The sequence below is a fragment of the Myotis brandtii genome, unplaced genomic scaffold (genome assembly GCF_000412655.1).
Source record: "Myotis brandtii unplaced genomic scaffold, ASM41265v1 scaffold910, whole genome shotgun sequence".
Classification (NCBI taxonomy): Eukaryota; Metazoa; Chordata; class Mammalia; order Chiroptera; family Vespertilionidae; genus Myotis; species Myotis brandtii.
Window position 1 is genome coordinate 340,840 of NW_005371748.1, and position 9,463 is coordinate 350,302.

General features: G+C 50.4%; 1 pseudogene; it reads right to left on the bottom strand.

Moving 5' to 3' along the window:
* Positions 1–557, bottom strand: part of LOC102254178 — an 11,332-nt pseudogene extending 10,775 nt beyond the window's left edge.
* Between the last annotated feature and the right edge of the window lie 8,906 nt (positions 558–9,463).

Sequence of the window (9,463 nt, forward strand, 5' to 3'; positions counted from 1 at the left end):
GGACACCTGTGGGGAGGAGACAGGAAGGTGTGGAAATCCCCCTTGACTCTCCCTGGTCCCCTCCTCAACCCAGGGACTGAGGATCCCCTTACCTGTAGCCATGGCCACCAGGAGGAGGGTTCTCCAGCTCCAGTCCATGTTGAGGGCTGTGCTGTGAGCACTTCTGTAGGGGAAGGTGTGGCTCTGGGTGATGCCCTCAGGACACAGACTTACCCATATTTAACCTAGTCTACTCCCTATCTTTTGCATATTCATGAGGCAGAGTATTTCAGAGCTGAGGTCTTGACCTCATCTGAGAGAAGATGGATGACACAGGGACTATGATCAGTGGGAGTCTGAGGGTCCAATTTCTAATTCTTGTGGAGGATATGTGTCCCCTGCCAAGTCCCTGAGCTCCTTCTGAGGAACCAGCCCCACAGGACATGCTCACCTTTGTGGGCCCACCTTTGGGTGACATGGGGCCACCGGGACCAAGCTCTGGGCCTTGATACCTGAATGTGTTCTTCCTGGATCAGCGTGTCTCCAAAATGCTGCCCGTAGTGAGGTAATAAATCCATCACTTCCCCAGCCCCTTACAATTCGGATATCCCGAAACCATAGAAACACCCCCTAGTGTGTGGTTCTCATGTCTCATTGAGTTGGGTAAATGCTCTGATAGAGCAGGATATTCAAGTCACCTCAGCAGTAGTGGCCAACTTTCAGTTTCGATTGTTTGTATGAAGAGAGGAAGCCCCAGGCCTCAGAGGAAATCCCAGCCCAGCTCCCTCTCACCTGCTCCTGGGGCAGCGGCCTGTGCTTCTGGGTCCTGAGTGCCCCCTGCTGCCCAGCCCTGGCTCTCCATGGAAGGGTTCTGTCTGGGCTCAGAGGGCATTGACCTCTCAGCATCTCTAGTCCAGTAGTGAAGACTATGCCCTGACCTCAGTTTCCTCCCTCAGGGACACCATGTGGTTTTGACATCTGTGGAGTGAACTGGCCTTACTGAGCTGCAGGGAGACCCCAAACCAGGGTTTATGAGGGCAGCTGGAGCCCTTCCCTGGAGCTGCCAGATGCACAGACACAGGGACTTGGCAGGGGACACATATCCTCCACAAGAATTAGAAATTGGACCCTCAGACTCCCACTGATCATAGTCCCTGTGTCATCCATCTTCTCTCAGATGAGGTCAAGACCTCATCCAGAAGCTCCTGGGGGCCCTGAGGCCTCTTATGTCCTCAGGTTCCTCATGTTGAAGGTCCCCTCTGCATATCCCGTTGTGTGACCCAATCTCACTGCACTTCTATTTAATAAATCACACACACACACACACACACACACACACACACACACTGTGATAATTTTCTTTAGTATGAAATCCACATTTGCTCCTCTTCCCTATTCATAGCACATGAGCAGGGACCACACATGGATTCTAGGCCTGGGTGTGACTTTCTCTGGAAGCCAATCAAATGCACCCACGATACAAGCACAGACTTTGAAGAGCAGGCACTGGTGTGCCCGTGTTCTTGCAGATCCTGCTCACCCAGATGCAGGTGGAACAGGTCAGGCTTGCTCCATGGAGAGTCAGAGGTGCGGCTGGGTCACACTTTGACTGCAGGGGTGCGTTGCTGAGAGTCCCCTGGAGACCCCCCTCAGGAAGCAGGGAACACACCTCATCACTGGGAGGGGAGGAGGCAGCAGCATTCTCAGCTGTCAGGTGAGGCTGCTCTCCCAGGTCACCTGGTGCGCTGGGCCACAATGGGCAGGTGAGTACCTGCTCCTGGTCACAGAGAGTCATTGTGGGACCTGCTGTCCGGGCATTTACCTGAGACCCTGGGAGGAAGGGAATCTGGAGGCTGATTTTCTGGGAAGGGGCCTGTGAGATGATGATGGGCTAAGACTACAGATGGAGGGAAAATAAAAGTGCAGAGCAGTTGGATCTTGTACTAAATCACTTAAGTGATATTTACCTAATAATGAGATATCAGAAGAAAGGGATTGTGAACCTCCCTGAAGAGACCTGATCATGTGTTTTAAAAATAAAATCCATCGTGAAACTGCAATTATTCTCTGACTTAACAACTTACAGCTCACTGAGCAATTCAGAATCCACACCTTGGAGAACCACTCCAGTGCAGGACGTGTAACTCAGGAAGCTCAAAACGCTCTAGAACCTGCAATTCTGGAAGCAGAAGCTGACCTCTGACCTTCTGTACAAGGGGAGGATCAGGCAGCAGAAACTTCACTCAATGTGAGAACCAGACCCCACTCTCACTCCTGCTTTGTGCTTATTGACTTGCTCCTCATCGCTGGTTGCTGTCCACTCTGAATGCATGAGTCCCTCCCTTTCCCTTATTATTGCAATTATTAGGTGGACACAGGAATCTGACCCCAGGTTTGGTGCTGATGTCTGGCAGTTTTCAAGCCTTGCCTTCCCTCCTCCACTTCTTCCCACATCTGGACATTCCCTTTTAAACTACACTACATGGGATAGGCACTCTGGTATCATCTCACATCAGTGCTTGTGTGAAACCTTATACGAATAGAGCTGAGCTCATTTCCTGCTCCTATTGTACCAGAAAGAGAAAATCCTGGCACCTGTACAGGTGAGATGACCAGGGAGCAGCTCTAAAGGGCCCTTTGCACCATTCAGATGGGTTTCATCCAGTTTTCACTGTCTGTGGGATGTGTAAACATTTTATTTGTTGTTGGCTTGTCAGTAGGAAGGGCTGCAATGGGGACAGGTGGGCATGTGGGTCAGACCCTGAGTTCAGCACTCAGCTGCCTGGGCTGAGCTGGGGTCTCTCTTGGTGGGAACGTTTCCAATCACAGACCGAGGGCCTGTGTCCAGAAAGAAAAGCAGAAAATACAGGAATATGGTAAGGAGAGTCCCCAGTCACTGCCCATATGTCATCTGCCAGCAGCACTGTGTCTTCCTCCTCTGGTGTCTGCAGTGAGAATGTGGGAAGTTAGAGCATCAGAGAAAGAGCAAGAACCATCCTGGATGCAACTGAGACCTTGAGAGGAAATCCTTGTGCCCAACAGGAAGGCCTTTCCTTCCCACCTCCCTCTGCCCCTTCTGGGGCTGCTCTTTGTGCTGGGAGCTGACAGCAGAAAGAGGAAGAACTACATGTGAGTCATGCTCTTGCAGGTGAGGTCCTCATCCCCCAGAAAGTATTCTCCAGGGAGATTAGGTCCTGAATTTAAGTGGACGCCAACTGTGTAGGTGTCTGGTGGCCATGTGAGCATTTGCATATGGGAGGTGTCTGCACCTACAAAGGGCAAGAGTTGAGGGGAGGTCATGGTCTCTGGGACTTCTCCTGGAAGGAGGTGCTGGCTGTGCCCTCAGAGAACCAGGCCCTCCTTGGGGTCCTGGTCACTGTGTCCAGGGACCTCTTCTTCCATAGCAGGAGATGTGCTGCAGAAGGTGGTCAGGAAGTAGGATGTGGGAACAATCAGTGACTTCTTAGGGATAAAATCAATGTACCTCTGCTCCCATGGTATAGATAGATGACATAGATATATATCTTATTTTCTTTATCCTCACCTGAGAATATGTTCATGGATTTGTAGAGTGAAAAAAAAGGGGACAGGGAGTGAGAGAGATATATTGATGTGTGAGAGAAATATTGATCAGTTGCCTCCTGTATGTGCAAGGACTGAGAATCAAATCAGCAACCATTTCATTTATTTATTTATTTAAATGTTTTTTATTGAGAGGAAAGGAGAGGAAGAAGGAGAGAGAAACATCAATGATGAGAGAAAATCATGGATTGGCTGCCTCCTGAACACCCCCTACTGGGGATCAAGACTGAAATCTGGGCATGTGCCCTGGCCAGGAATGGAATCATAGGTGAACAGCTCAACCACTGAACCACACCAGCTGGGCTTCAGTCCCTTTTGTTTTGTTTGCTTGTTTGTTTGTTTTTAATTCTCACCCGAAGATATTTTTCCATCGATTTTTAGAGAGAGTGAAAGAGAGAGGCAAAGACAGAGAGAAAAATCAATGTCAGAGAAACACATGGATTGGTTGCCTCCTGTACATGCCCCAACCAGGGCTCTGGACAGGGAGGAGCCTGAAACTGAGGTACGTGCCCTTGACCAGAATCAAACCCAGGACCCATCCGGTTGCAGACCAACACTGAATCCACTGAGCCAAAAAGCTAGGGCCAGTTTTGAAATATATTTCAGTTAGTTTAGAATTCTACCTTGATATCTTTTCAAATTTCCTTCAGCATTTTAAAGTCCTCATTCCTTTGTCCTCTGGTTATGATAGTTTTTCATGAGACATTTAATGTTTTTATTGATCCTTTTTAAAAATAAAAATTATTTTTATAGATTTCAGAGAGGAATGGAGAGGGAGAGAGAGAAACATCAATAATGAGAGAGAATAATTGATCAGCTGCCTCCTGCACGCCCCCTACTGGGGATGGAGCCCACAACCCAGTTACATGCCCACCCTGGGAATTGAACAGTGACCTCCTGGTTCATAGGTCGATGCTTTACCACTGAGCCAGGTAGGCTTTTCCTGCACTTTTAGGATTCACAGAGCTCCCTGTGTATCTGGGCTCTGGCAACCAGGGCTCTGGACAGGGAGGAGCCTGAAACTGAGGTACGTGCCCTTGACCAGAATCAAACCCAGGACCCATCCGGTTGCAGACCAACACTGAATCCACTGAGCCAAAAAGCTAGGGCCAGTTTTGAAATATATTTCAGTTAGTTTAGAATTCTACCTTGATATCTTTTCAAATTTCCTTCAGCATTTTAAAGTCCTCATTCCTTTGTCCTCTGGTTATGATAGTTTTTCATGAGACATTTAATGTTTTTATTGATCCTTTTTAAAAATAAAAATTATTTTTATAGATTTCAGAGAGGAATGGAGAGGGAGAGAGAGAAACATCAATAATGAGAGAGAATAATTGATCAGCTGCCTCCTGCACGCCCCCTACTGGGGATGGAGCCCACAACCCAGTTACATGCCCACCCTGGGAATTGAACAGTGACCTCCTGGTTCATAGGTCGATGCTTTACCACTGAGCCAGGTAGGCTTTTCCTGCACTTTTAGGATTCACAGAGCTCCCTGTGTATCTGGGCTCTGGTCAGTGGGATGTTGGCAACATTATAGGTAACCAGGCACCAGCCCTTCCTTGACTGACCTCTGACTTCAGTGTCCACAGGTTTGTCCACCATGATGCTCACCAGCTCATGGGCCCCCTGGAGGTTCCCTCAGCACAGGTGTGAGCTGTTGGAGGTGCTCTGAGGTCAGTGTTCAGCTGTTTTTCCACCTGACACAGGTGGGGCCCCCACAGCCTGACATCACACGGGGCACTGCACGTGGGCTTGATGAAAAAAAATAAGATTTTTTTTGAGGGGGGTGCGTAAGCAGCAGCCTGACTCTGTAACTAGTTAATCAGTATCCCTAATGCACATTCCTGTTAGTCTATAGTCTAGTCCAGGGGTCCTCAAACTACGGCCCGCGGGCCACATGCAAATACAAATATTGTATTTGTTCCCGTTTTGTTTTTTTACTTCAAAATAAGATATGTGCAGCGTGCATAGGAATTTGTTCATAGTTTTTTTTAAACTATAGTCCGGCCCTCCAACGGTCTGAGGGACAGTGAACTGGCCCCCTGTTTAAAAAGTTTGAGGACCCCTGAGATAGAGCGTCAGCCTGAGGATTGAAGGATCCCAGATTTGATTCAGGTCAAGGGCAATTGAGCCCGGGTTGTGGGCTCAATTCCCAGTAAGGGGCTTGCAGGAGGCAGCCAATAAATGATGCTTAACCTAAATATTCATATTTTACAGAGGCCATAGACCATGAACAATACACAACCCTGGAGGGGGTTATCAGCCCTGGTGACAGGCCAGGTCTTTAGGTGTGATCTCACGGCCCCCATCCCAACACATGGGGCTTTTTGCAAAGCCCACAAAAGGTCCGGAAGTTCCATCCATATGCCTGAGTGGCCCTGACCCTGGCCTCTCAGGGAGGGACTGGCACAGGAAATGGGCATGAGGGGATGGCGTGGGGGTGCATTTAAGGCAAAAACTACCAGGGTGGGAAGGAGAGGGCAGAGTGCAGCCACAGGAGATGTCCTGTGTAGGCCTGATGGGGTGAGAATGTGGGCAGTAGAGGACAGAGGGTGAGGATGGGGTGGTTTCTGCAGAGCCTGGAGGGACAGCAGAGGTGGGTGGGGACCATGTCTCCTTTCAGCAGGTTCTCAGGATCCAGGTGGATTCTCTAGAGCAGTTGTTCTCAATCTGTGGGTCGCGACCCCTTTGGGGGTCGAACGACCCTTTCATAGGGGTTGCCTAAGACCATCGGAAAACACATATATAATTACATATTGTTTTTGTGATTAATCACTATGCTTTAATTATGTTCAATTTGTAACAATGAAATTGGGGGTCACCACAACATGAGGAACTGTATTAAAGGGTCGCGGCATTAGGAAGGTTGAGAACCACTGCTCTAGAAGAAGCGGGACAGGTGTTGGGATGTGTCCTCAGACCGGGTTCTGAGATACATGTTGAACAGAGCCCAGCAGGGCTGTGACAGGCCCTGTCATTGGGCCTCCTTCTTGCCTCCATCCCAGGACACCCTGAACCCTAGGTCCGCCTCCCAGGTTCACGGAGCCAGCAGCACACGGGATTGGACCCTAAACCTCCATGTGCAGCCATGTCATTGAGAGGCTAGCAGCTAACTGCCTCAAAGGGCTCCTCACAGGGCAGCGCAAGGGGCTGATCATCTTCACGTGAGGTTTGGGGCCTGGATTCTGCATTCCCCCCTCCAAACTGTGTTGGAGGCTGGCGGACATCGCTCTCAGTGGGGGGACGGGAATCCCTACAATGTTTTCCTTGTCAGCCCAGAGAGCGACCATCAGGGATGTGGTGACAGGAAGAGCACAGATCTGAAAAGAGCGCAGATCTGAAAACGCAGCCACTTCCTACTTTTTTGCCTGCAGAGAATCTAATTAAAGACACAAAGAAGGAAGCAGGAGCTGCCCCAGGGACAACAGGAGGGAAGAAAGCATTGACCCCAATAGGAAGTCTGCACAACCCCTCCTGGGACAGCTTCTGAGCTGGAACCTGGGTTTGCTGATCCTTATCGCCCCCTGGTGTCCTGAGCGCCCCCTGCAGCCCAGCCCTGCTGCCTCCCTCAGGGAGGTTTGTGTCTGGGCTCACACTGACTTCCCCTTACTGTGTGTTTCTCTCACACAGTAATACAGAGCCATGTCCTCGGCTCTCAGGCTGTTCATTTGCAGAAACAGCGTGTTCTTGGTGTTGTCTCTGGAGATGGTGAATCGGCCCTTCACAGAGGCGGCATAGTATGTGGTGCTACTATCACCATTAATGTCTGAGACCCACTCCAGCTTCTTCCTGGAGCCCGGGGGACCCAGCTCATCCAGTGGTCAGTGAAGGTGAATCCAGAGGCTGCACAGGAGAGTTTCCAAGACCCCCCAGGCAGCACCAAGCTTCCTCCCAACTCCACCAGCTGCACCTCACACTGGACACCTGCAAACACAGAGAAACAAGGTGGACTTAGAATCACATGGAAGCAAAAACAGGCACAGGCACAGGTCTCAGTGCTCCCCTCTCCTGAGAATGACCTTGAAAAATGATCAGGAGGAAAATGCAGCTTGGCACCAAGTCCATGGTGGAGCCGCTGGGGTCCTGTCTCAGGCACTTGGGTTCTGGGTGTCTCCCCAGCATGCGGGGCAGGGCCCTCTTTTATGAACAGGAGGAAAGCCCCATTTGCATGGAGTCTGGATATAAGGGTGCAGCTGGGACCCTGGGCTGCATGCCTGACCTTGTCATCCTAGGGGCAACCCCAGATGGGAAAGGACTCAAGGATGCTGGCCACAAGGGGTCCTGTCCTGACTGACTCTCCTCCCTCCTTTCTGAGACTGGTCACACTGACACCATTCCTTTGGAGGCAGCTTCCAGGAATGAGATTCTTCATCCTTGGGGTTTGATGAGGACTTAGGGGAACTGCCCCTGAGGCAGGTGGATGGGGCTCCCTCTTGTTCTCCTTCACCTGTTGTGGGCCATGTTGCCTTTCTGGGGTTTGGGAATAAGAATTTGCATTGGAACAATATTTTTATTTAAGGGTGAAAGATTCTTTTTGATATTTTCTCCAATCAGATCTTACATAAAACTCGAATGTATACACATGATGAGGCAGGAGAGGCTGGGCTGTACACTCTGGCTGCAGCTTTCATTTCAAAACTAAGGTCACTGTCAGAAACCTGCAGCTGCCTTCCTGAAGCCAGACATTTCACTCAGTTCCCTGTCTGTTTGTGTGTAAAGGTCCTTTACACTCTATAATAAAAGCGTAATTATTATACGCTTCCCAGACTCTCAAAGTGGGAGAATTTCCATCATTTAAAAATGGAGCCCTTGCAGGTGGTGGGGGTGCCCTAGAGGGGGTCAACTGCGGGGGGGAATGGGCATATGTAATATTGTCAACAACAAAAAGTTATTAAAAAATAGAGGCCTGGTGCACAAATTTGTGCGCCAGTGGTGTCCCTTGGCCTGGCTTTGGGGATCGAGCTGAAACCAGCTCCCTGACATCCTCTGAGGGGTCCTGGATTGCTAGGGGGCACAGGCCAGGCTGAGGGATCCCATCGGTGCAGGATCAGGGCCAGGGAGAGATGCAGGAGGTCAGCCAGATGGGGAGGGACCACGGGGGGGGGGCTCCAGGGCATGTCCTGCCCATCTCAGTCCTCATTGGCTGGACCCCAACAGCAAGCTAACCTACCGGTGGGAGAATCTGCCCCCTGGTGGTCAGTGCACATTATAGCCACTGGTTGACCAGTCAACTGCCCCCTGTTGGTCACTGCACATCATAGTGATTGGTCGACTGGTCAATTGCCTGCCTCCTGGTGGTCAGTGCATGTCATAAGTGAAGGGGCGAGGGCTGTGTCCTGGCCAATCGGCAGAGCACAGTCCTTTCTCCTCCCCTTACTCCAACCCCCCCTATAAAACCCATCTCTACGCGGGGTTCTGTCTCTCGGCCACTTGGCTTGCCGTTGTGTCGGTGAGTGTGGTGGACGGGGAGCTCAAGCTAGCTTGAAATATAAAGGACTCTTTGCTTTTACATCGGACTGCTGGCTCCCTGTTGGTTTCTTGGGGATCCTGAAATCTGGGCATAACATTTGGGGGCTCGTCCGGGGTTCCCAAGACCATGTAGGGGGGACCCTCACGTAGAGTCTGCTTGGCCGCGGTAAGTGTCTGTGTGTTGTGTATTCTGTTCTGTGTGATATCTCTAAGGGACTTGTCCTGCTGTTGGAGGAATGGCTTCTAGATGGTACTCACCATCAAAACTCGGACTGGCTAAGGGTTCGAATCTGGCCTATCTTTTAAAAAAGGTAGAAGAGAAGCATTCCTAGGCAGTTTTCTACTGCCTCTGTTCAGGGACTTGTTCTTTATCTGTCCTGTGTGAGCTCACTTCTGGAATCTGTGCCTGAGGGGTCTAGGCGGACGCGCC